The following is a 26,819-nucleotide window of genomic DNA, read 5'->3' on the forward strand; positions in this document are numbered from 1 at the left end:
ACTGTACAGTTTAAAAATCAATGTCATTGTTTAATCTGTATTCTAATCATAGTTTATCTTCACATATGGTTTTCATTTACACACACCTGGAAAGTTTTATTTTGCTTTTTCACAATTTCAATAACTGATGCCTGAGGCAAGTGCTCAAAAAACTATAAACACTGCACTTGCCTCTTTCAACTATCAAGTAAAAAATAAAATAGGATGCTTACTCTATAAGAACAATGGAAGAAAATGTAAAGTTGCCCTTACTCCATATTTTTTAAAGATTTTATTTATTTATTTATTTATTTGCCAGAGAAAGAGAGAGAGAGTGCACAAGCAAGGGGAGCAGAAGGCAGAGGGAGAAGCAGACTCCCTGCTGAGCAAGGATCAGTTGTAGGACTGGATTTCAGGACTCTGGCTGGGAACATGACCTGAGCCGAAGGCAGACACTTAACCGACTGAGCCACCCAGGTATCCCACAATTATTCAATATTTATGAAACAATCCAAGTTAAATTAAAAAGTAATTCTCTTTCTTAGGACTTAATTTGCTGTTCTTCTCTCTTAATTTGTATTTTACAGATATTTTGAGACATAAAACAAGTTCTACAAGTGTTCATCCAAAATTTTTTGTATATTTCCCATTTATTACTGTATTTTTTAATCACCTTGAAATTTTGTATTTTCAAATCACAGGTAATTATATAAGAATAAGGCTCTTCTCCATTCGGTCTTCCACCACCATTTGATACCACGGATTTTTCTTAGATAAAATTGATGATGATCACTCCTTTTAAATGCATAATAGCTGTTAAGCTCTTGACAAGAATCAGGTCAAGTTTATCTCCTATGTGATATAAGTCTTAGAGAGCTATCAAACAGTAACCTAGGACATAAATAATACAGATGCACAACAGACATTTATTTGTGAATAAAAAATAAAAGTAAAGAGCAGAGTTTGTGTTATAGAAAATTATGGTTTCACTATCCATTATTTTCTTCATAAATGGAGCCTAATTTCACTGGGAAAAAAAAAAAACCTAAGCATTTGCTAATGCTGTGGTTTATCCCAAAAGTTGCTTAGATGAGATCATTCAATCCTTCATTCATTTTATGAAACCAGTTACTCATGGTTACTCAATTTCTTTCTTATTGGACCCTAACAAAGGGGTCCAATAAGACCCCTACCATTCACTAGGCTCACTTTTCTCAAAGGTTAAAATACTCCATGAACCACTACATAATTGTGAAAGTCTGTCCTGGTCATATGAATAAATCCAGCAACATGACCAAAAGTTCCCAGGGAGGGAGTGGGGAGTCCTAAATTTTAATCTGCTCATTGCAACTAACTAGCTGAGAAAAACTCAGCCAATTGTTCCATCTCAGATCTCTACTCCAAATAAAGAGACATAGATTAGATAGATGATAGATAGATGATAGATAGATAGATAGATAGATAGATAGATAGATAGATAGATAATAGATTTTTTTTAAATAAAAGAGCAGTTTTCTAATGCAACTGTTCTTAAGACATGTTTCAAAGCACTAAGTTGCTTCACAAAAAGTTTGGGCAATTCTGAGTCTGGCAGTCCTGTACAATCATCTTGGAGACTAACAAGGAACATTAACAGAGTAAAGGTTCTGAGAATTCCTGCAGTTCTGCCTAACTTTGTACAACCCACACAGAATGTTTTACATTTTTTTTGTAAGCTAACACCCCTAAACATCTGTAGAGCCTGCATTGAGAAATGCTGCACTAGTGATTTTCAAACTATGTTTTGCAAAATCATCTTAGGGTTTGCCAAGAAACCACAGTGAGGGAAAGCAAGGACACAAAGAGGAAGCAGTCAGCAGGGAAGACTTGGGTTCCCCTCCCTCACTTCAATCTTTTTTACTTTTGGGCCTCAACATACATCACTCTGAAGAAAGGAATCCATGACTTTAAAAAATATATTTTGTTTCTAAAATTATCTGACTTAAAAATAATTTATTCTAGTCTGAACTGACATGTTGAATTAATTTATCATGAGAGTGTCCAGAGAGGGTCCACAGTATTTTTAAGACAGGTTCTTACGGTAGGTTGAATTATAGGTTATGTCATTCCCTCCCTACTCTTGCTGTGCCTTCCTGGAAGCAAAATTCACTTCCTGCCCCACTGATTAGGGCTGAGCCATCTGACCTGCTTTGATAAAGAGGATGTGAGGGTCTAATGTATTTGTGTGGTTTACTTATACACGACCCCGCCCCCCCTTGACTTCTCATCACCATGAGAAGAGTATGCCCTAGAAAATGGTTGCTTACCAGCCAAAGCCCAGAAATTAGAAGACACATGAAGCTCAGTTGATACCAACAAAGCCATGGCCAACTCAAAGCCCTCATGCAACATGAGAAAGAAATTAATGTTTATTTTCGTAAACCTCTCAAATTGAGGGATTATTTGTTGACATTCAAAAGATAAAGTTCTAAATCAAATCTATGCTAATCTAATTCTGAATCAAATGTCTGCAAAATTACCCTTGAATAGCATTAGGCTAGATAATTGGGTTTAAGATAAGAGTTGCTGAAAAAAAAAAAAAAAAAAGATAAGAGTTGCTGAATTCACTAACAGTTTTGCAATTACTTTGTATAACTTTAAGAAAGTACAATAATGCTATATTTCCTCTCTTTATACTCAGATCCCATTCTTTACCCTCCAAAACTAAATATTTTACCCTCCATGATTTATAGAGCAATCAATAGTTAACAACAAGGCCAATAAAACTAAACTGTATATAGTTTTCCATGAGGGGAATTCAAAGGATATTCCCTTTGTTCATAAAATCAAATACTGCTTTGGGGCTGGCATTTAATAAGAAAAATTTGTAAATGCATTATCCATGCCTATAATTGTTTTCAGACAGCTTAATCAGGTCAAAAATTAAAAGTCAACTATGTTTAATCAACCTGTAAATCAAACAAGAGCCTTCCCAACAAACACAGGAAAAGCAGTCCAGAAAGGTAAAAAAAAAAGCAATATTCACTTCTATCCTAAAAATTGAAACCAGATCTACTAAAAACAGGTTCACTGGGAGTTAATAGGTTTTCACTTGACTCAAGTTATTTAAATTTACAGGACAATTAAATGAAATCAGTATCCCACAGTATTTGGAATGACTATGGAATTACTCTACTTACTAGAAAATACAGTTGGAAAAATACTTACCTCAGATTAAAATTCTACAAATAAGGTATCCAGCTATGGTCGTGTATAAGGAAATTAGTAATGAAAGACTTCTGGAAGTAATACATTCTTACTGAGTTAAACATGTGCATAGAAGGGCCATACAACCAAAAGGAGAATTGTGTAAGAATAACAAGAGACAATACAGCAGCAAGATTTCAAATTCCTAAGAAATAAATGTCAGTAATATATGCAAAGCTTAGAGTGCATGATCCTTTTGAAAAGAAATGAGAAAAGGATTTGTGATCTACAGACAGAGAGGAATTTCTCTTACTTAAATAATGAAAAATAATACTGTTTATTAAGCACCAACAATGTAGTGGGTGACGGGCACTGAGGGGGACACTTGACGGGATGAGCACTGGGTGTTATACTGTATGTTGGTATATTGAACACCAATAAAAAAATTAATTTATTAAAAAAAAAGCACCAACGATGTGACAATAAAAAGTTGAATAAAATAACATTTAAATAGGGAACAGCATCTGGTAAAGTATATAATATGCCCATTTTACGGATGAACAGATGAGAACTCCAAGAGCATTAAGTAACATGTTCTCACAACTATTAAAAAGTGGATTTTTTTTTTAAGTGAAAGAGAGGATATACCACACAAATAAAAGAGAAACTATCAGGAATAATTACACACCAACAAAGTGGAAAACCTAGAAGAAATGGATAAATTTCTAAAAACATTCCCTACTAAGACTGAATCATGAAGAAACAAAAAATACGAACAGACCTATAACTAGTAAGGAGAATTAATCAGTAATATAAAACCTCCCAATAAGGAAAAACCCAGGACCTGATGCTTCACTGGTGATTTCTACCAAACATTTTAAAAAGAATTAATATCAATTCTTCTTAAACTCAAAAAAAAATAAAAGAAGGAACACTTCCAAATGTATTTTATAAGGTCAATTTCACTCTGATACCAAAGCCAGAAAATACACACTACAGAGAAAGAAAAGGAAAAATACTATTGACATAAAAATCCTCAGCAAAATACTAGCAAACCAAATTCAACAATACATGAAAAAGATAATATATCATCATAACCAAGCAGGATTTATTCTTGCAATGAAAAGAGGGTTCAACATACAAAAACCAATCCATATAACATACCACATTAACAGAATAAAGGACAAAAACCACATGATCTCAACTGATGCAGAAAAAGCATTTGAGAACATTCAACAGCCATTCATGATTAAAAACATTCAACAAACTAAAAACAGAAAACAACCCCAACATAGCAAAGGTCATATATGAAAAGTTCTTCATCAGATTCATTGCACAAAAATGTAAATACACTTAACATTACTGAACTGGACACTTAAAAATGGTAAAGATGGTACATTTTATATTAGGTGTTTTTTACCACAATTTTTAAAAGGTGGAGAGAGAATTCAAATTCAGTCTTTTTTTTTTTTTTTTTTCACAGATGTTTTCCTGCAACATACACCTGGAAGTGGATGAAAGGAACAGCAAGCAATCCAGGTGGAATGATGGAAATGGCTAGGTGGGCAAGTGTCAATAGTTACATGTGTTTTGTTTTTTGTTTTTTGGTTTTTTTAGTTATATGTGTTAAATGAGAGTAACATAATAGGAAATCAGAATTGTTACATAAGTACCAAAACATATAGGAGCTCAAATGTCAGGATAAGTACCTTTATTTATAAGTGATTTAAATGACTCAATCCTTTTTCTTCAAAGATTTAGTACCTACTTGATTATCACTGTATTAGTTTGCTAGGATTGCTGTAACAAAATAACCACAAACTGGTCATTTTCTCACAATTCTGGAGACTGAAAGCCCAAGATCAAGATGTCAACAAGTTTGATTTCTCTTAAGGTCTCTTTCCTTGGCTTGCAGATAGCCTTTCTCTGTGAACATGCATCCCCGATGTCTCTTTCTAAATGTCCACATATCCTCTTCTTATAAAGACACCAATCAGACTGCATTAGCGCTCACCCTAACAGCCTCATTTAACTATAATTACCTCTTTAAAAGACCTATCTCCAAATATAGTCATGTTCTGAGGTAATGGGCGTTAGAACTTTAACACATGAATATAGGAGGAACACAATTCAGTCCATACCAATTACACATACGTTTTAATTTCCTAGTTAGTTGCACATGTGGTTTTTACAAAGGAAAAATGTTAACACTATGGACAAATAGTTCAGGGTCATACGTTAAAGCAGGGAAAATAAAAGAATGTAATTCTTTTATGTTCTCAGTATCACCAGCCACTTATGCTTCAAACCATATTTTCTGAGGCATTGACTATAGACAATTTCACAAATTATACATTTCTCCAGATCCAGCCTTTTTTGTTTGTTTGTTTGGTTGGTTGGTTGGTTAGCTGTTCTGCATTTTACTCAGTAATAGGAAAAAACATCAAAAATCAGACTGTCGGGGCCAAGTGAAAATTTGGAAGAATATCTCTATAATTCTACAAGTTTGTTCCCAAGAGATTTCACAACGTCCTTGGGGAAGTCTGAAAGCAAGACTTTTCCTCAAAAGGTTTTAATATTCTGGCCTGCAGACTTACTCTGGACTGGTAAGTCCCTAAGTATTTTTAAATCAAATTTAAAAGAAATCTACAATATCTCAAAAGTTTTCTGTAATATTCTAAGTGAAAATGTGATTTAATTTTGTCTCCTGGAAACCAGATATGCTTTTTCCCAGGTTCATTTCATAGTCATTTCTGTAATATATTCAACAGCCATTAACTTTATCTTCTGAATTTTTACCTGATTTAAATATTTATGAAAATTCTATGCTTGCACATACTAATTTTCTCAGTTGTCACTATCAGTAAACATTTATAAAAGACCAGCTGGATAAACGTCATTAGCTAAATACATACAAATATTATATTCTTCACATAAAAACAGCTCAGGAGCTATTTTTATTCAAGGACCTAATCAGTGTGTTTAAGTGCATGCGTGCGTGCGTGTGTGTGTGTGTGTGTGTGTGTATCAGCTTAGGTTCTCCGTGCGGAAATTGACAGAATTGAGGAAAACAATCCAACTCACAGCTTTCATAACTCTGAAGAGTTATGTACTAAATACATTCACTTTTAAATAATATAAGATCTAGTACATCTTTTAATCCATAAAATAGAAAAATATAGGACAATTTAGAACTGTTTTCTAAATGGATAAGAAAATTAGCTTGTTCAAATTTAAATAACATTTGAGAGACTAGTTCACCATACTAATAGAACATCTTTATATATATTTAAAATTTCTATTATAGTTTTTAAAACATAATCAAATTCATAAACTTTATACCCCAAATTTTTCTTCCTTGATTATAGCTTACAAATACTGACCTACTTTAAAAAGTTACATATTTCTATTTGTAAGTCAAAGTGTTGATTAAATATTTCATTTAATTTCCCTACTCTACCAATAGTATTCTTAAATACAGCTTCCTACATTAAAGGAAAAAGTTACTCCAGTTCAATGGGAGCATCAGAAAATCGAGTAATAATAGTCATACAATATTCAGATGAGATTATGAAAATGTTATTTTTCAAGTACATTGATGTCATGCCAGATTTCCCCCTATCAACTTGAAGATTCTGACACATTAATACTTTTCTACTTCCCTGAAAAGTCCAGAAAACAAACATTACCATGTCAGGAATATAAGAGGATACATCAAGGAAATACTGATGATGACCCATATGTTGCTCTTTAAAAAAAAAAAAAAAAAAAAAAAAAAAAAACTTTCCTGAAAACACAGAGGAACCAATATTTTATGACTTCCAGATTAGTCTGGGACCCTTGTGTACATTAAAGTAGCATAAAATAGGACAGAGGGTAAGTTGAAGATAAATTGTATTTAAATGTCAACTTCCATCTAACATTTTAAACATCAACATCTTTTGGTTGATAGGGTCTTCCTAACAAAGTACTAGAGTACTAATACCAGGAAATATTCCTGCCAGACAGCCTAAGAAACTAAGCGAAGCTCAGGACAGACATTAGAATAAGCTTTCATTCTTTACATAAGACAAACATTTTCATCTCCTAATTGCTTCTCAGCCACGCAAGGTATTTCTGGACTATCTCTTATCGTCAATTCTATGACTTTATGAAATGTAAATTAATATTAGCATCAGATTAGGATGAAAATATCAGAATGAGATGAAAATATGGAGCCAAATACAAAGTTCATAAAAGACTCAAATAAAAGTGCTTTTAGTGGTTTTTGCCATTGCTTTCCTTCTTGAGTTAACTGTATTTTATAACTTATTTCTGTGCTTCTAATTCTCCATTAAAACATGAACAATTCTGCTTTTGGTCAGAAAGTCTCTCCTGCTGATACTCCTATCTAATCTTATAATGAAAAAAATGACATGTTTATGTATAAAAGCTGGTGTTCTGACTGCATTTGATGGCTGGCAGGACCTGGAAAGGAAACACTCTATCCAACAACCACATTACCAAAAAAAGCAAACTCCTTTTGCATGATTTATTCTTAATTCTTTTGAGCTTAGAGACCAAAATGTGATAAGAAGGAGGATTGCTTCTTACACCAGTTATGCTCCGCCTGCCTGTCTCAAGGCTCTCCTGTTATTTCAGCAATCACATTTATGTGGATGACTCTAGCTGAATCCTCCCCTGCCCTCCAGACCAACATATCAGTCTAATGTTTGACACTTCCACCTGGATGTTCAACTAACATGTCTGGCTCCAAATGTATTCAAAATGGAGCCTCTCTGCTCTGCCCTCCATGTACCTCCCTTCTCCCTACTCTGATAAATCTCCCTTCTCACTTTTCTATTTCCTATTTGCCCCCACTATCTGTCACCCATCTTTGAAATCATGTGTGGGTCCTTCCATTGCCTCCCACCCAGATTCCACATCAGCCCATCTTTTCCAAGCTAAGCTCAAAACCTCTAGTCTTTCCTTGGAGCAACTGGTCTATCTTCTGCTTAAAGATGTGCCTACCTGTGGGCACAGCTGACACAGGCTATTGCTCACCCATAAGGTGCTTTTATACAAATCAGAAAAGGCTCCACAGCTTCAAGACACTTGATATCCATCTGTCAGGGAATCTGTCATAATATAATATAATTAAACATTATCACAGTAATAAATATAGAAATATAAAAACAATACATATAGAAATACAGAGTTACCATTGAGTGACAACCTGTAAGCTTTGTAGTGCACAATCTTCACACAACATTGGGCAGCCCTGTGACCCTGCCATCCTTCAATTCCACACATTTTAATGACCCCTCATCACCTATGAAAAGAAAAATGCACACCCATCAATCTAATACAGGATATTCACCATGCTTGGCTTCAGCCTGCCCTTCCAGTATTATCTCCTATCTCTGAACTCTTCACATACCTATGCTCAACTCTAGCTGGCACACTTACTCAGAACTGACTATACTTGCCTATTATCTTGCCTTTAATCATTTGTCTGCCTGGTACACCCTTTCTCCTTTTTCCACCTGTAAATATCCTATCCATTTTTCATGTCATTTTCTTCTAAGAAGCCGTATCTTTTCCCCACCCCAAATAAGTGAACACTCATTCCTTTGAATGCCACTATATTTTGTTTATACCCGTTCTAATATGTGCAATATATGGTCTTTTATTAGCATTATTGGCTCATTTGATTGATCCTATACCAGATGGTAAATTTCTTAAAGTGGATATTTTGTCTCATTTTATATCTTCTGCAAAGCCAAATCTAGGGTTAATACAGAACAATTTTTTAATTCACTTAATTGAACTAAATCAGTCAGTCTCATTCTAAATAAGGATGCATTAAATTTTTGTGGTTAAAAGCTTTCCTTATTCCTTAAGAACCTTATCAATAAGAAATTTTCTTTTTTTATATTTTATTTATTTATGAGAGAGAGAGAGAGAGAGAGAGAGAGAGAGAGAGAGAGAGGCAGAGACACAGGCAGAGGGAGAAGCCGGCTCCATGCAGGGAACCTGATGTGGGACTCAATCCCGGGACTCCAGGATCACGCCCTGGACCAAAGGCAGGCACTAAACCGCTGAGCCACCCAGGGATCCCCAATAAGAAATTTTCTATTTTCTAGCTACTTGCCAAAAAATTAGAGTAATTATATTTCCAGACTGCATCATATTCCACTTGCTTTACTTCTCTCAGAGCTGAATAACAATCCAATACTATTAGACACATAACCCATAAGACATAACATTCACTGTTTCATTTTGCTCAACCAAGCAAGGTTAAATACGATTCCTTCTGTTTTTTGTCTTATAAAGTTAGCCTACCCTTCACTGTATAAGTCTTAATTTCCCCAACATATGCAATGTAAATAATATGAAAAGTCTTGCGGAGAAAGTAGGGAGTGTTTTCTTATTTGAAATGAAGTGGGGCACCTGGGTGGTTCAGTTAGTTAAGCATCTACCTTTGGCTCAGGTCATGATCCCAGAATCCTGGGATCAAGCCCCATCTCAGGCTCCTCGCTCAGCAGGGAATCTGCTTTTCCCTCTCCCTCTGCCCCTTCTAGACACTAGTGCTCACTCTCTCCTCTCAAATAAATAAAAAATCTTAATTTAAAACAAACAAACAAAACAGAGCAGATCCAGTTCACAAATAATTGTAAGACAGGAAGCATCTTCGGTCTTCCATCTGCTGGGACTATTAGGCCACTGTGGATTTTATCACTTTGCTGTTAAGACTGTACTTAAACAGTGCTAATGAAAAGTTGCTACCGTATTTGATTCAATTTAGATAACTTATAAATATGTGACAAATGCATGATTTGTAAAGATTATCCATGTATGCTTCTCAGGCCCAAGAATCAAAGACATGTATCAAACACTGGGTTCTGGATGTCAATTACAGATGGCGATGATCAATGATACAAAGAAACATATGGCGATGATCAATGATAAAAAGAAACATATGCAAATGACACTGACAATATTTATAATTTAAAATCATTTTAAACTCCCTGCTCCATTGACTGAACCTAATAATCAAATACAGACACTTGCATTTGTTTGCCCCTGAGATGAAAGCAAAGGTTTATCTCTCAACACACCCAAATAAATTAATTTTCTATTTTTTTATTGTAATGAGATTACATTTCCCTTTTTGTTTTCACTCCTAGAAAGATTAGTTACCTGAGACTGAATTCCTACTTTCTAGGCCCCAAAATACATATGAATAATGTTAAAAAACTCACAGGGTGGTAATTTTCAATTACAGGGACTTAAAGTTTTGCTGGTCTCCAATTTCTACTAAAATCTGAAATTCCTCGATAACTTCTCTAACATGTGGCCATCTAATCTGCACCTTAATGTGTTTAATATTAGGAAGCACACCATTTCACAAAGGAGTCCTTTTCCCTAGAATTAATTCAAATTTCAGAAAGCCCTTTCTTATGATGTACTGAAATTTACCCCTTCTTTTAACTTCTCATTCATTCCTACTTCTTCCCTCTAGAGCTACAAATGATTTTTTTTAATTGCTCTTTCACATTATGGCCTCCTTTGAATATTTGATTAAAATTGCCTTGCCCTTCCTTAGTTTTTAATTGTAGCTCTATTACTTGCCAGCTTTATGAAGCATTCTGGCTTTATTTTTAAGATTTTATTTATTTATTTGAGAGAGAGAGATTAAGAGAAAGAAAAGGAGCAGAGGGATAAGCAGACTTCACACTGAACCCATAACCCAATGTAAGACTTGATCTCACATGACCTGAGCTGAAATCAAGAGTCAGACACTTAACTGACTGAGCCCCCCACCCCAGGGTATCCCTTATTCTGGCTTTAAATGCCTTTTAAAACATTAAATATCCTGGGAGGGGGTAGCCCCGGTGGCTCAGCGGTTTAGCGCCACCTTCAGCCCAGGGTGTGATCCTGGAGACCTGGGATCAAGTCCCACATCAGGCTTCCTGCATGGAGCCTGCTTCTCCCTCTGCCTGTGTCTCTGCCTCTCTATATATATGTTTCTCGATTAAATAAATAAAATCATAAATAAAATCATAAATAAATAAATAAATAATAAATATCCATCCTGGGAAAGTTACTATCTTTAAGCCTCAGAGTTTTCCCCCTGTAACATGGAGATGAAAACAGAATCTATCTCGTAGGGTTTACCTTAAGGATTTCATGAGAAAAAAACTAATAGAAGAACTTAGCACATTGTCACTGCCCCCTTGACTATTCTAAAAATCTCCTTTATTCAAATATCCTCTCAGTATCTTCTATGAGAAGCTGTCTTTCTCTCAGTCCATCACCATCCCTCCATTTTTGTTTTTGTTCAAATTGTTCTTTCACAATACCTTCTCCACCTGCCTGACAAAGAGAAAACAGCAGTGATGCTGCTATGACCCCAAATAGTTCTACAACTTGTGATACCACACTCAAGTCCTACTAATCCCTTTATTGAGGTCTACCTTCTCTACAGGCCAGAGCTCAGTACACTATTAAGAAGAACACAATGCTAACTAGAACTGTCCACTCTTGGAATTTCTTTTCCAGTGTCCTCATCCCAGCCTTTAATCCCCTCTCAGAACTGCAAAATGTAGATTATCACAGATACTCTTTTCTCTCCCAGCTTCCCCTAAGCCCCAACAGAAAATAGATAAATAAATGTACTTATTCCAGGGTGCCTGGGTGTCTCAATTGGTTAAGCATCCAACTCTTGATTTGGGCTCAGGTCATGATCTTGGAATCCTGGGATCAAACCCCACCCTGGGCCCCACACTCAGCAGGGAGTCTGCTTGAGGATTCTCTCCCTCTCCCTCTGACCCTTCTGCTCACATACTTTCTCTCTCTCTCTCTCTCTCTCTCCCTCCTTCCCTCCCTCCTTCCTTCTCTCAAATAAATAAATATTTTTCAAAATAAATAAAAAATAAATGCATGTACTCCATGTTCTTTTTTGTCAGTGTCCTTGTCTGATCAGGTATTGGATAGTTGATCTGACAAAGCACTTTTGCTGTTGAGCGAATAAGAACTAATAGTATTTTTTACCCTTTCAAGCAACAAAAAAAAAATACTAGATCTGAGACCAACTTTAGACCCCTGACACATGCTTGGAATGACTTTAACACTTTGAAAACACATGATTTTTCCTTTCAAGTATCTTAATAACTATGCTTATAAGTTTATTTCTCTTAGTTCTTCCAATTTGTCTTTCTTTTATTTTAGAGACACAGAATGGAAGGGGAGTGACAGAGAAAGAGAAAGAGACAATCTCAAACAGACTCCTGATGAATGTGGAGCCCAATGAGGGGCTAGTTATCATGACCATGAGATTAGGACTTGAGCCAAAATCAAGAGTCAGATACTCAAATGAATGAGCCATTCAGGCGACCCCTTTAAGTTTTTTAGTGGTGTGTGTGTGTGTGTGTGTGTAGGACATCAAAGTCTTCCGTATCTGTTAATCAGAAGTGGTAACCTCCTTAGAATGACAAGAATGGCAATCTCAGACTAAAGGATGTTGGTATGATAGGGGCTTCTCAATAAGAAATCCTGTGACATATCTTAAGTAAAGGTACTTTCTCCCAAAAGCTCACAACATCTGTGGCTTAGTCCAGTTCTAAATACAAATCTATTCATGATCTCATGCTTTGAGCATACTTATACATAACAGATGCATTTCACAAATGCTGTTGCTGCTTTTGGGGGGTGAGTGTTCACTGTCAATAGATGATTATCTAAAGATTAAAAAATTAACTTTAAAAGAGAGAAAAATAAAGAGATGTCAAATGTACTAGGGCTACATACAGCAAGCCTCTCTTTCCTTGATATTTTCCTAATGCTTTCTTAAATGCTCAACTTCAAAATGGATCATTCAAAAAACTGAAAAGACCCTTTTAATCAAATAGATTTTTCAACCAACAGCAACAAAAGCACAACTTTCCTGTGTATTTTATGTATCCTCAAAACAGGAAATTACTTAAATTCCTCTAAAAGTTAGGCTATTCTCTAAACAGCATTGATTTCCTCAACCATTTCCATTTAGAAGTTGTCCATGCTATGAGATCACTCTTCAAAACAAATTTAAAGCAATATGTTCAGAGTGATTTTGCTCACATTAGTGGCTGGCTTTATTTACTGAGAAACACATTCTATTGGCTTGTTTTCTACTTTGAAAGATGTGGCAAATTGCAGAAACGTTCTTACAGAAATTGAAATGGAAAAAAAATAAAATCAATCAGTGACTCTAAGGACTGTTTCAGCTACTAAACAAGACATTTTGAGTCTTCTGTGCCACTCGTCATAAAGCAACCATTTTAAGTGGATCAAGTTGATAAAGAAGCTGATAAAACTAAGACATCAATAAAAGCCATCTTTTATTTTCACAAACATCCAAAATTCTCATTAAGAAAATGAGGCACATGATTATTATTATACATAAAAATTATAGAAACTGGGGCTCCTGGGTGGCTTGGTAAGTTAAGCATTTGCCTTTTGATTTGGGCTCGGGTCATGATTTCAGGATTGTGAGATCAAGCCCCAAGTCCAGGCTTCTCACTGGGCATGGAGCCTGCTTAAGATTCGCCTCTCCCATTCCCTCTGACTATTCCCCTTCCCCCTCTCCAAAAAATCATCATCATCATCATCATCATCATCATCATCAAAACAACACAGACACATCAAGAACAAAAGACATTAAAGAGTCCTCTTTTGTGGACCTTAGTGTGTGGTTAAGAGTTAAGAGAAATAAGAATATATAACAGGGCTGATAGCAGAGATGTTTCTGAAAATAATGTTAAAAGAAACCAATGATTTCACATTCTTAATTACTTTATGTTTAAGATTAAACCACTTTTTGAATCCATATTCTACACATTCTAAATGTGTCAATTTTTTGAGGCAAATAACAGTTTCCTATGTATTATCTTACTCTGTAGAAGCCTCTCTCAACCTGAAGATTCCTTTCCCTTTCCTCTCCCCTTTGGGACCCATATCACAGGACTTTACACAGTTACACTCTATCCTCATGGTCAGTCCTGAGCTGCTGAGACTTTAAAAAGGGATCACACATTATCAGTGGCTTATTCTGCAGCTCCTCATTTTATCCCTGACAAGTAATGTATTGAAAAAATTTTTGGACAGGTAGTCAGCAGCCTTGAGTGTCATATCAACTATACCACTTATTTACTGTTTGACTTTGGGCAAATCACTGAACCTCATATAACTTCAGATTTCTTGACTGCTTAATGAGAATAATACTTCATTCATTTGCTCATTCAAGTATTTACTAAGGGCCTATAAGCTAAGGCCAGATATGGCCTTAGACTAGACCTTGTCTCTGCCTTTGAAAAATGTATGGTTTAAAGGAGATTGACACATTTGAATTGACATGTAGAATACAGTGTAATAAATGTCAAGCAAAGGGGAGGACCCAATGACCTTTCTAAAAAGTAAACATTTCTCAGCATTACTGATAAAAGGATCCCTGGTACTTAAACTTGTAGCAAAACAGATAGAAATACGAGTCAGCTAACATAGCAGTCAAAATGAATACAAACCAAAAAATGAATTGGAAATTATTTGTTTATGGCTGCAAGAAGGGTATCATGTGACTATATGGCTGCACTTCAGAAGATGACTAAAAATGCATGCAAAATTTGGTGGGTACATTCATTTTTAGAAATAGGGCCCTTAGTTTTTTAGATTCTCAAAGAGTTCAATGACTCCCAAATCCTAAGAACCAAGCTTTCTAAGGTAGATTCATTTTGAACAAGTTGCAAGTTAAATGCTTGGAATCAACAATAAATAATAAATAAATCCAATATATAAACATATAAAATATGTGGAGATGTCTAGCAACTTTATCTCTTACAAGGACATGTGTAAAGAAAAGGTAGACTCATTTGCTATATAACTAATTTGATGTTCTCAAGCTATACACTGCTAGTTACCAAGAGAAAAAAAAAAAACAAAAACATTAATCTTTCCAAATAAAAGTGTGAAATTCCTTCTGGCCTAAAGGAATAGTTATACAAGTTACACATACATGCACACACACACACACACAGCACACACTAACACAGAATTCACAAGGATTCTCTCATACCCTCCATTCCCTCCAAATCCCTCACATGTCAGTGTAAACCATAAAGAACTAGGAGTTTTTAACTCAGTTCATATACCTAGAATCTCCTCTACTAATGTTGCATTTTAGTTCTGAATCAGGATATGTAACTCTGAGGTAAATGTGTAGAGTACCCTACAGGGGTACAGCAGGCTACCAGCACAGACATCTTTCCAAATTTCATTATAGTCATCTGAATGTTACTATAGCATCCCTCATCCCCATGCCACTGCCACAATATTCCCCAAGAAAAGGCAAAGACACTGCCCTTTGCTTCATTTCAAATCATTTTCTGAAAACAAATTATATTATCTAAATTAAATTCTAAATATGGAAATCACAGAATCCAAACTGGCCCAACTACATGACTTTAAATAAGTCAGAATCATAACCTCGATGAAAAAGTAACATCAGGACTTTAGGTCTTCCACTTGCAAGTTCATCATTCTTTCTATGATGCTTCTTGTCTTCTTAATTATGTCTTTGATACTTCATGAATTAGATTGCAATCCATATTTTAAAAACACTGGAGTTGAAGGTTAGTCACAGAGTACTTTCCATGTAATAGTCATACGCACAATAAATAACCCATACTACAGTCAAAATGATACTTTTAAAATACCTTAATTCACATAGTAAACATTTCCACAACATTTTGTATATATCAGGAACTACTCAAAGCATGTCACAAATATTAATTATTTTGATCCTTTCTCTAATCTCACATTGCAGATACCATGATCATGCCATTTTATGGTAAGAGAGCACAGACAGAGAGAAAAAATAATTTGCCCAAAGTCACCCAGCTAACAGGTCAGGGAGCCAAGATTCCTCTGAGGCAGTCTAGCTCCATGGTCCACAAGCTCATGCCTGAAAACATCCATTATCTTCCCATCTCACACAAAAGTCAAAGTCCCTACAATGTCTTACTATCCCACATATCTCTGGTTTACCTCAGACAAACCAAGCAGTCTCCCACCTCAGGGTCTTTGAGCTGTCCCTCCGCAGAACACTCTTCCTCCATACACACCTTTAGCTTGCTCTCTTGTCTTCCCTATTTCATACCTTGATATTGCCCACCTTCCTTATTCTGTCTTTCCTCTGGAGCACTTATTATCACCTTAATATGTATTTGTTTGCTTTTGTCTATTCTTCCTACCCCCATTTAAAATGTAAGCTCCATGAAGCAAAGGCTTCATGTATCTCCAATGCTGTATCTCCAGTGCCTGGACAGTTAGTTGCTGGCTTGCAGTGGGCATTCAATTACCATCTGTTGGACAACCAAATAATGATTTACGAATGTGTAGAAGATTCATACATATGTGAAACAAAAGGAAGTAAGAAATGTTGATTCTAGGGGCACCTGGGTAGCTCAGTTGGTTAAGTGTCGTCTTTGGCTCAGGTCATGATCTCAGGGTTCTGGGACTGAGCCCCACATTGGGTTCTCTGCTCAACAGGGAATCTGCTTCTCCCTTACATTCTCCCTCTGTGCTTTCTCTCTCCCAAGTAAATAAATAAAATCTTTTAAAAAATGTTGACTCTACTCTGTCTAGCCTGCTTTTTTAGCTTCAGTGCTATGTGACCTGAAATTTTTACTCTGTTGTTTGCATTTTCTTCAAAAGGATCCAGACTACAAAGTGATTCAAAGTATATGGAAAATTATACTTGTAATATAATAGGCCAATGTTAGACATAAGATAATACTAAAGTATTTGTGGAGAATTATTCAGCTTTCTCATAGTTTAGCTAAAACTTAAGTGTAACTTTAAATAATTTATGATAAATATTACTAGTAAAAATCATCAACATAAATATTCTATTGTCAGTGAATTATAGAGTAAAAACTGACAAAAACTTATATGTTGCTGATAGAATTTATAGTCATAAGAACAAAGCAAGAATTATATTTTGTACAAATAAAAAAAGTAACAAAATTGACAGTAGTTAAGTCTGTACATTTTTTTCACTTAAAGATATTTAGATAGCTTTTATAAGCTTAGCACCATTCTAAGAACTTTTTAAAAAGGAATTTATTAACCCTCATCAGAGAATTAATCATAGAATTATAATAGGATATTATAAGATGCCCCGTGAGTTATATGCTATTTTTTTACAGATTAGAGCAGTAATGCACAAGGAAGTTAAGTAATTTATCCCAAACAACACAGAAGGCAGTGGCAGAGGCAGGTTTGGAATCTATCAATTTAGTCCTAAAGTCCTTTCCATATACCTCTCCCCTTCTAATAAGTCTTTATTATTAATTAGAAAATTATAGAATATTTACTTCTTCTTATTGGAATTTAGATCTGAAAATTTTGACACAAGCATATTGAGCTTGTTAAAAATAATAGCCACAAAACAAAACTCACAATGACCAAAGCTGAAATCAGAGCAATATAATATGAACAAAACAATTAAATTTGTATACATTTCTGTATTACATTTATACAAAAAAGCAGTTGATTGTAGTGAAAATAATTTCTGAAAAATAAATCAAAGGACGCTGTACAAAATGGTTACCAAAAATAAGTTTTATGAAATTTGCTCTTCTATACCAGCAAGGGTGGGTTAAAAAAAGGTATGGTAAGTTAATAGATGACAATTACAATCATTTCAGTTGTTTGATGCTGGAAAGTTTATTTTTCAGTCATGTCTATCATATTCTGACAGAGCTTTGGGCACTAATTGTCCTCTCTCAGGACTTTCATCACCTAGAGTGCTATTGGTTGAGGTCATAAGCATCATCTCTCTTATTTCATTGGCTACAGCCAAGTTACATGGCTGTATCCACCTTCAAGCAGGTGGGGAAGTGCCATTTCCTGGTGTGCCCAGAAATAGAGGGGAATCACTTGTTACTAAACAAGTTTTCAGTCAAGATTTAGTAGTTTGTAGTTCCCAGATAAACACACAAATCAATACTCAGTTTACAAGGAAACAGGCAGCAGGAAATGGCTGTAGGGTAGGCAACCAACATTTTCCATCACCATCAAGGCTGGAAATAATAATAAGCATGACAATAGTAGTTAATGTTCAATGAGAACTCACAAAATGCCCAGGACTGTGCTTTGTATTTATCATTTAATTCCAAATCACACAAGATAATTGGTTTTTTGTCTATCTTATAAAAGAAAAATCTGAAGAACAGGGAAATAAAATAGAGCTAGTAACTATTGGAGTTAGGTCAAGAACTTAGACAATCTGATAAATATTTTCTTTTAAAACTGCTCCTCCATACTGTTTTTCCTACTGTGCCTCTCTTCTGAATAGCTCATGATTCAAGTTTAGAGCACTTTATCTCTGGATATTACAGGTTTTGCAACAGTATTCATCAGTGGATTTTGTGTGCAAAATAGAATTTGACCCTGGTGGTTTAGCTATAACTGGAAAAGACAACTTCCACAAAATTTTCTCATAAAGCCTGTTGCCAAGATTGTTGAGAACAGCATGTGTTTTTCCAGATTACAGTGATAAGAAGGTCGATGTTGCTGAGAGCTGCAAGTCTTGACGAGGCAGCACATCTCAAGGAGAGGGGATATTTTTGCTGGCCTCCACAAAAGCCTGTGCATCAGCTTCTTGGTGGGGGGAGCTGGCTGAGAGTACTAGGAAACCACACTGATGAGATTCATGCTGTTGGAAGGGCCATCAACAGGAAATGGTCAATAGATGGCCCTAAATCCACTGAGTTTGCAGAGGGGTGCTGCTGCAATAGTCTGGACATCATCATGCTGTCAATTCACTTGAATGCTAAAGGGGGAATAACTGAAGGAAAAGGAGTCTCTGCCTAAATGAGCTGTATTCAAATTACTCACCCACAGCTTGGAGTTTATACATCATGCCAGGAAAAAAATGTAACTATTACAGTGTCCAATATCTGCTGAGCTATACATCTCTTTAACAGGTGCTTATTGTCATGGGCTGGTAGGCCCTGATGATAATGGCCTCCAGTCATTGTCCCCACCACACAGACTCTCTTTATCTTTCCTGTCTTGCATCGGGTTCCTTCAAGTCCACGTGATCTCTTTCAACACAGTGTATACTCATTGGATCCTTTCTCTCACTCATAGAGTGCAAAGAACTCTGTAAAGAGGTCCTCAGAAATATTTGCTCAGGTTATTCATCATGCAAAAGCTGGTCTGCTAATCATCCCCATGATAACCAAGGGGCTTCGAAAGGTTTCCTCACCTATCCTGGAAGCCTGGGCTAGGATGCACCAAATTCCCTTCTTCTTGGGAGGTGGGAGTGAAGGAATACAAAGCAGGATTTGGATCTCTGTCATTTTTATATAACCATACATTTTGTTGATTTTGGCAGGCCTGCAGGACTTTGGATTTTGATATCCAAAGCCAAGCTTTTGAATTTTAAAGTACCTTATTTGTTTCAAGAACTTGGTTTTCAAGACTTTTACTTCTGCACTGAGTTTCAAAATCCATTTATCAGTCCAAATGACATCCCCTTTCTAAGCTATATACCATGCCCTCTCTCCGTGAGCAGCCTATAAAGTTATATTGTGGAGAAAAGGTAATAGGTTCCAAGTTGCTCAGTGGAAAAGAAGAAAAGTGGGGTCAAGAACTCTCACTAATGTTTCTCAGAATATTATTTGTTGCATATGCTTTCTAGAATACTGAGTGTTTCACCCTATTTTGAGGTTAGTCTAATAATTATAATAGCCATATTTATGTAGCACTTACTCAGTACTAGCACCTTAGATGACTTTATCTTCTAATCCCCAAAAAACTCTTATGAGTTAGCTTTTATCTCCTTTCACAGATAATAAAAGGGAGTCTTGGATACATTTAATAACTTAGACAAGTTCACACAGGTAGTAGATGGTGGAGCCAGGCACTATGTTAGACTCTGGATGTACAAAGATTAATGATGCAAGGATGAATAATACAAAGATGAATGTACCATCTAATGTAGACATAAGACATTTCAACGGATCCTGAGAGTCCACATGGCCAGGACTGTTACTAAGGTTTACACATATAGATGAGGTATTTGACCAAGGATTTTGGAAGACTTACTAAAAAAAAATTACTAAAAAGAAAAATAAGTAGAAAGTTTAGACAAGTGCAAGGAATGAGAGAGGAAGAAAAGGAAAGGGTATTTCAGTTACAAAAATAGCATCAACAAAAGTTCAGAGGCAAGCTGAAATAGAATGGTTTGCTCCTTGTTTAGGACTATTTCTCCACTTATCAACTATTGTGTAATAAGCCACCTGAAAACTTCGTGTCTTGTAACAGTAGTTATTTTGCTTATGAACTTGTATTGTGTACAGGGCTTTGTGGAGACACCTCATCTCTGCTCTGCATGGCATCATCTGCAACAGCTCAAAAGCTGGGCTAGAATCAGGTGAAAATTCACTCTTAGGTGAATTGATAATGGCAGTGAGCTGAGACCTTAGCTTGGTCCATGAACTGATAAACCTACCCCTGTTCTGTCCCTGTGGCTTGAGCTTTCTCACAACATGGTCACCAGGTTGCAAGGGTGGACATCCTGAGAGACACTAAAGAAGGTGGAAGCCATATCACATTTTTTGACTGAGTCTGATAAATCCCGCAGTTGTCACTTCCAGCACATGCTCTTTGTCAGAACAGCCACAAAATGCCACCCAATTTCAAAGAGAGAAGCAAAGACCTCATCATCCCTTGAGGGAGTATGGCAAGGTTTTGGAAAAGCACATGGAACCATAAATATGGTTGTAATCTTTTTTAAAATATACAATCCAACACAACTCTAAACATAAAACACTATAAAATGCAGATAGTCATCCCCTGTAACAGTGCTCTTTCCTGATCTAATCACACCATTAGCTGTATGAGGTCATCAATTTACTCATTGCTTACTAGGAAGGGATTATCGGCATAAAGTCAAGAAAATAATTTAAGTCATTCACAAGGCATCAACATGGCTTATCCATACAGTAGACTGGGCACAGGGAAACACTGTCTTCCTACACAAAATGCTTGTGTTACCTTGGCTACATGGCAAAAAATATAGTCATGAACTCTGTGCAACAAAGATTTAACTAAAACTTGTGTCTAAAGGTTTGAATTTCATTCTTGCAATTGAACAAACATTTTGAGGTACTTTTCCTAGGTTGCTACAGATAACTCTACTTCTCTAGACAGTTATCTGTAAGTCTTGACCAAGAATCCCTAATGATTTTTCAGAATCATTTCAGGAAAGGTTTTATTGTTTGTGGAAATGTTCTCAGAATGGCTTGAATGCTTTCAGCTTCATCTCACTTACTGGATACAACTATCACAGCTCCAGGCCATTGAATTTTAACAGTCACCTGTTAAGACCATGTCCCATCGTGCCCAGAGTCCAGGTGGCTCAGCAATGAAAGGTAACTTGGGACAAAGATAAAAAGAATAGAGCCCTCTTATCTAGAAAAATGTAACTGCGTTTTCAGGTTCTTAACCACCTCCCCTCCCCTCTCCATGGGATCATCAGAGACCCGAAACAGAGAAGCAATGATTTTTACTGTCTTCCACCGTGATGAGAATCAAGTAATGGTGAGCAAATCCAGACACGGGCTCTGTTACCAAGCAATTTACATCTTGGGAGGAAGGACAAAGGTTAATCAAGGAGTCACAGAAAAAAGGAATGTGACTGAGAAGACGAAAAATGCTATGAGGTAAAGCACCTAGGAGCGCATATTATAAAGAAGCTGGAAGTGACAAGTTGAGCCACAGCTGAAGCATGGGTATGAGCTAACCTGCAGTCAGAGGTGAGAGGGGCAAAAGGAGGGAGGGAGGGAGGGGAGGAGGGTTCCAGAAATAACAAATGGCCTCGTAGGACGGAGCACGGTGAACTCAAGAACTTGGAAGAGGGACAGAACGCCCGGGACACAGGATGCTTGGAAGTGTGGGACCAGGAGGGCCCTTTGTCCTGGGAACAAGGAGAAGCCATTCACAGGTTCTAAGCCTCCCTATTTTTAAGCTCATTCCATTCAAAATCACCTGGTAATTGTCACCTGAGGGAAACCAAGCGAAAGTAATGCCGTTTTTGTGATGCCCGTACGAGTTTGCTGCCACAGCTTGGCACTCGGACACGACCGCCGCCAATCACGTGTCTTAGCAACGTCTGTCTTCTCCTTACCGTCAACTCCTCTCCCAGGCGCCGCCAGCCTCCACGCCACCGCCACCGCGCGGGAAGCCAGCTCCTCCCAGGCTGCGGCCGCCGCGGCCCCTGTGGCGGGAAAGCAGGCGCCGCCGGAAACGACGAGGCCCAGTGAGAGGACCCGGATGTAGAGGGCGCCAACCTCCGCGGCCGGAACCGGATATGGCCAGGACCCTGTTTGTGGACCTCCGGAAGTGGCGGGGCGTCGTGGTCCTTGGCTTCTTCACGGTCTTGGTCCCTGGCGGCACCTTTCTGGCAGCTCTGTTGGATGCAGGATGCAGGGGTGGGGCCCCTAGGAGGCTGAGAGTCTTGTGAGATACCGAGAGACCCGTGGCCTCCAGATTGTGGAATCTAACTGCTTGGACCCCAGGAAGATCCAGCTGCCAGACGGAGGACGTAGGGCCGACCCTCGAGAAGCGCCAGGCAGTGTCCCCCAACCTCAGCCCGCCGTTCAGCCCTATTCAGATCATCTCATTAAAGGGACTGAAAATCTGAAAGGTTTGTTTCCCATGTGCTCAGGACTTTATAAAGTGGAGTCTGGACAAAAGAGAAAAGCTGCGAAACAGTCAGCCACCTGTTTTAGGACAGTTGGAATAGAGCCCTTGCTTGGAGACGTGCTCTCACTGAGGTGAAGGCCTATGTTTGATGTTTTGAGTTGACTGGCTGAACGTCTCTAAGAGCAATTACAGATTATCTTGTAAATGCTCAGCCAGAGAAAGGTAAGTCTCTGGGGATAAGACCAGACCTGAAGCAGAGCCCCTGCTCTATGTGGACAAGAAGGTGTCAGTTTTATGTTGGGGGCTGTCATGGGGGTGATATCTCCAATTCCCAGATCAAGATTTGGTGAGAGGGAACCATAGCAAATGACAAAGGGACCCAGATGACGTAATTACACAGTGAGGACAATTCAAATAACGGTTTACAAGGAACTGAGGTAATGGTTCTCCCTGGCCCTAATTAATACTCAAACGGTTAATCTTCCTACTATGAAATATTTTTTTCACATCACTCCTCTGTTCAGAAACTTGTAGAGGCAAATTCAGGAGGGAGGGTAAGTTACAATGTTCCTCCTTGTTATTTCTGGTCCTATACAATCTGTCTCCTCCACAGCTGACTCCCACTCTTCCCCAATGAGTCTTCAACTTCAGCGCAGCTCTATATTTATTTCCACCTCCGTGCTTGTGCTATTGTCATTCCTCCTCCTTGGAATGATCTTCTTGCCTAGGCCCATCCGTTAGAACATCACCGAGGTCCCATCTGCAGAACCTTCCACGCCACCCCTGTTTACATTTATTTCTCTGAGATCTTACATCTCCTGCTGCTTCTACCCGGCATATGTGCAACTAGTCACAAATGAATGCCAGTTTTATAATGCTCTAATCACATAGGTTTGTGTTGTCTCTTCCAAGGAAAACACAAGTTTCTTGTCTTGAGCCATGTGTTTGATCTTTTATGTCTCTAATAGCTTAGCTGAAGGGTAAACTTCGGGAAAGACAAAAGGAGGCATTCAACAAACTACTCTTAAAACTTGAATCCACGCGAGTGGGAAATCTATTTCGTAAGCAACAATGACATCTAGTGGTTAGAAGGTTGCATGGCTTCTTCTGACTTTTTAATAGTTGGACAAGGCATTTATAAAGAAAATGTTGCAGATTATTTAATGAATCCAGATTATTCCCATCACTTCTTGTTTATGAAGGGATTTCAAATTCATATTTATTTTTTCTGCCTTTCCGGTGCCTTCCCCCATCCTTCTGTGGCCCAGTGGTCACAAACTGCTGGTAAGGGGTCCCTGTTTGTGCTTCTTACAAACCACAACTTCCGTTTCCCGTAGGAAGAACCAGAAGCTTTTATGGCGGTTATGTGATTTTTAATTCTCTGCTTCCTGTTAGGATAAAGATTTATATGCATAAATATTTATTTTGGAAATAAAATATGTAATTGAGAAAGAAACTTGAGATGATAAATATGATAGCCAGAGTAGAAAGTCATTTCAAAGCCAAATGGGAGAAAGGCAGTGTGGTGTAAGAAAAGCTTGTGGACTTTGGCTTCGGAGAAACTTGGGATCAGATGCCAATTTTTCTCTCATTAAAGCTGCATAGTAGTTATGACAGACTAACATCCTTGGGACTCCATTTTCTCATCCCAAACAATGAGAGTGGCATGTATTTTGCCACACTGCTTTGGGGAGTATTAGAATCATGTACAGTAAATAATTCTGGTCCAGGGACACCTGAGTGGCTCAGTCAGTTAAGTTACGAGTCTTGATTTTGGTTCTGGTCATGATCTCAGGGTTGTGGAATTAAACCCTGTATCAGGCTCCCTGCTTAAGGAGTCTCTCTCCCTCAGCCCTTCCCCCAACTGGTGCTCATTTGCACATTTGTACATTCTCCCTCTCTCTCTCTCTCAAATAAATAAAAATAAATCTTAAAAAAAATTCTGGCCCAAAGTATATAGTCAATAAATTATAGCTATTATTTTATTTACATTTTACTAAGAATAATTATCCTCCCATTTCCAACCCGGTAATTTTAAAAATATATACCCTGGTTTTTAAATTTTGAATTGTCAATAATAACTTAGATTCTAACTAAAATTACCTCATCTCTCTTGGTTTCAGATGCTTAAATTGCAGAACAATGCATTCGGTGAAAATACTTTAAGTCTCTGAAAATGAAATAGGAATTCTAATCTACCATAGACATCAAAACTTGAATGGTAATGAAGGGTTTAAAAGAACTGAAACAGACTGAACTTATCTTTTTATAAAGAACTTGAAAATTTTTAATTCAAGTTATAAATTGTAAAGAGAAAAAAGCTCTAGGAATAAATATGTAAAACAATTTATCACAAAAATATTATGAGAAACTGATTTGTATGGCCCTCCGGTGGGCAGAATGTGAATCACAACCACCCTGTTAAAATGTATATATTTAGTTAGAAAACATCATTTGAGTCTTCTCAGTTTTATCTGAAGCCTGAAGTAAAAAACAAGAACTTGTTTCAAAAATTGGCCTTTTTTTGCCTATTATTTGAAACTTGTACAAACTTTATTCCACAAAAGAATGTTATATACCATGGTTTATTTCTCAGCCAATCCCACAGATTAATGCCACAGTTAGGCCTCAACTATGTAACTCCACAAATAGTACTAGCCCAAGTAACAACAGTGGGCATTGATGTTTCTTTGGAATGTCAAAGAACAATAGAATTTCTGGGTTGGAAGAAATTTGAGAGCTCTATTCTAAATTCTACTTGAATATACCAAAAACATATCTTTCCCCTGTTTCAGCTCTAGCAATGGGAACAAATAATCCCCTCCCTATCTAGGACAGATACATCTATTTTCTCCTATGAGTATTATACAAATAGAAAGGCAAGAGCAGAAGACTTGGGTTCTAATCCTCACTCTTCCATCTGTTATGGAAGAGGGAATAGAAAGTGGAGGTTAGTCATTCCAGAACCCCAGGGGGATAAACAAGGCCTGTTATGTACTCAAATTAACAACCATTGCAGGGGGATCCCTGGGTGGCTCAGCGGTTTGGCACCTGCCTTTGGCCCAGGGCAAGATCCTGGATTCCCGCATCGAGTCCTGCATCAGGCTCCCAGCATGGAGCCTGCTTCTTCCTCCTCCTGTGTCTCTGCCTCTCTCTCTCTCTCTCTCTATGTGTCTATCATAAATAAATAAATAAATAAATAAATAAATAAATAAATAAATAAATAAATCTTTAAAAAAAAAAAAAAAAAAAACAACCATTGCAGGTTGGCCGCAACTCTGTTTCAAGTCTTTATTCTGTGATGCAGGCAAAAGTAGCAGCCACTAACAGACATGCTAGACTTATGGCAGAGGGAAAAAAATAAACTGGTAATTAAAAAGGCTCAAAGTTTCCTCTTAGAAGAGACAAAGGCCTCTTCCACTCGTAATTCTCAGTCAAAGCAAATTTTAAGACGAAGGTTGATGTTGGTAGAACAGTACATATACTCTTCTGTATTTCTCTGGAGGGGTTCCAGAGAAGGGCTTAGTATGGAGGGACAGCAAATATTTTGAACAAATAATGAAATACACCCCCTTTTGCGAGCATGAATAAACCATTATGGTCTCAGAGTCCTAAAATTCAATCCAAAAATTGGAGATAATAATTTTCTTCAGACAAAGCTCAGGATTACAGTAGAAATCAAACAAGACTGTTATATATGTGTGTGTGTATGTGTATGTGTGTGCATATATAATATATACACATGTTAATATATGTATATATGTAATATATATGTAAATATATTTATGTTGTTATGTCTTTTCCCAGAGATTCTGTCCAGTAGATCTCGTGAAATTCTGATGTCCATATTTTTTTAAATGCTCCAGTACTAGGGGATCCCTGGGTAAGTCAGCGGTTTGGCGCCTGCCTTCAGCCCAGGG

The 26,819-nt window shown here is 37.1% G+C and overlaps 1 protein-coding gene and 1 long non-coding RNA gene across 4 annotated transcripts in view; one reads left to right on the forward strand and one right to left on the reverse strand.

Annotated features, from left to right (window-relative positions):
* The window catches only part of LOC111098792, a 63,984-nt gene that overhangs the window by 10,573 nt on the left and 26,592 nt on the right, over window positions 1–26,819 (reverse strand). The gene's annotated exons all lie outside the window — the stretch shown is intronic.
* Window positions 22,083–26,819, forward strand: part of ABCB5 (ATP binding cassette subfamily B member 5) — a 186,681-nt gene continuing 181,944 nt past the window's right edge. Inside the window, exons 1-2 of one of the 3 annotated variants that reach the window (XM_038557070.1) lie at window positions 22,083–23,121; window positions 25,023–25,120. The gene's annotated coding sequence lies outside the window, so the exon portion shown is untranslated. The remainder of the gene's footprint in view (window positions 23,122–25,022; window positions 25,121–26,819) is intronic. The other 2 variants (XR_005369524.1, XM_038557071.1) reach the window with 2 other exon arrangements.

This window comes from Canis lupus, chromosome 14 (assembly GCF_011100685.1).
Source record: "Canis lupus familiaris isolate Mischka breed German Shepherd chromosome 14, alternate assembly UU_Cfam_GSD_1.0, whole genome shotgun sequence".
Lineage (NCBI taxonomy): Eukaryota > Metazoa > Chordata > Mammalia > Carnivora > Canidae > Canis > Canis lupus.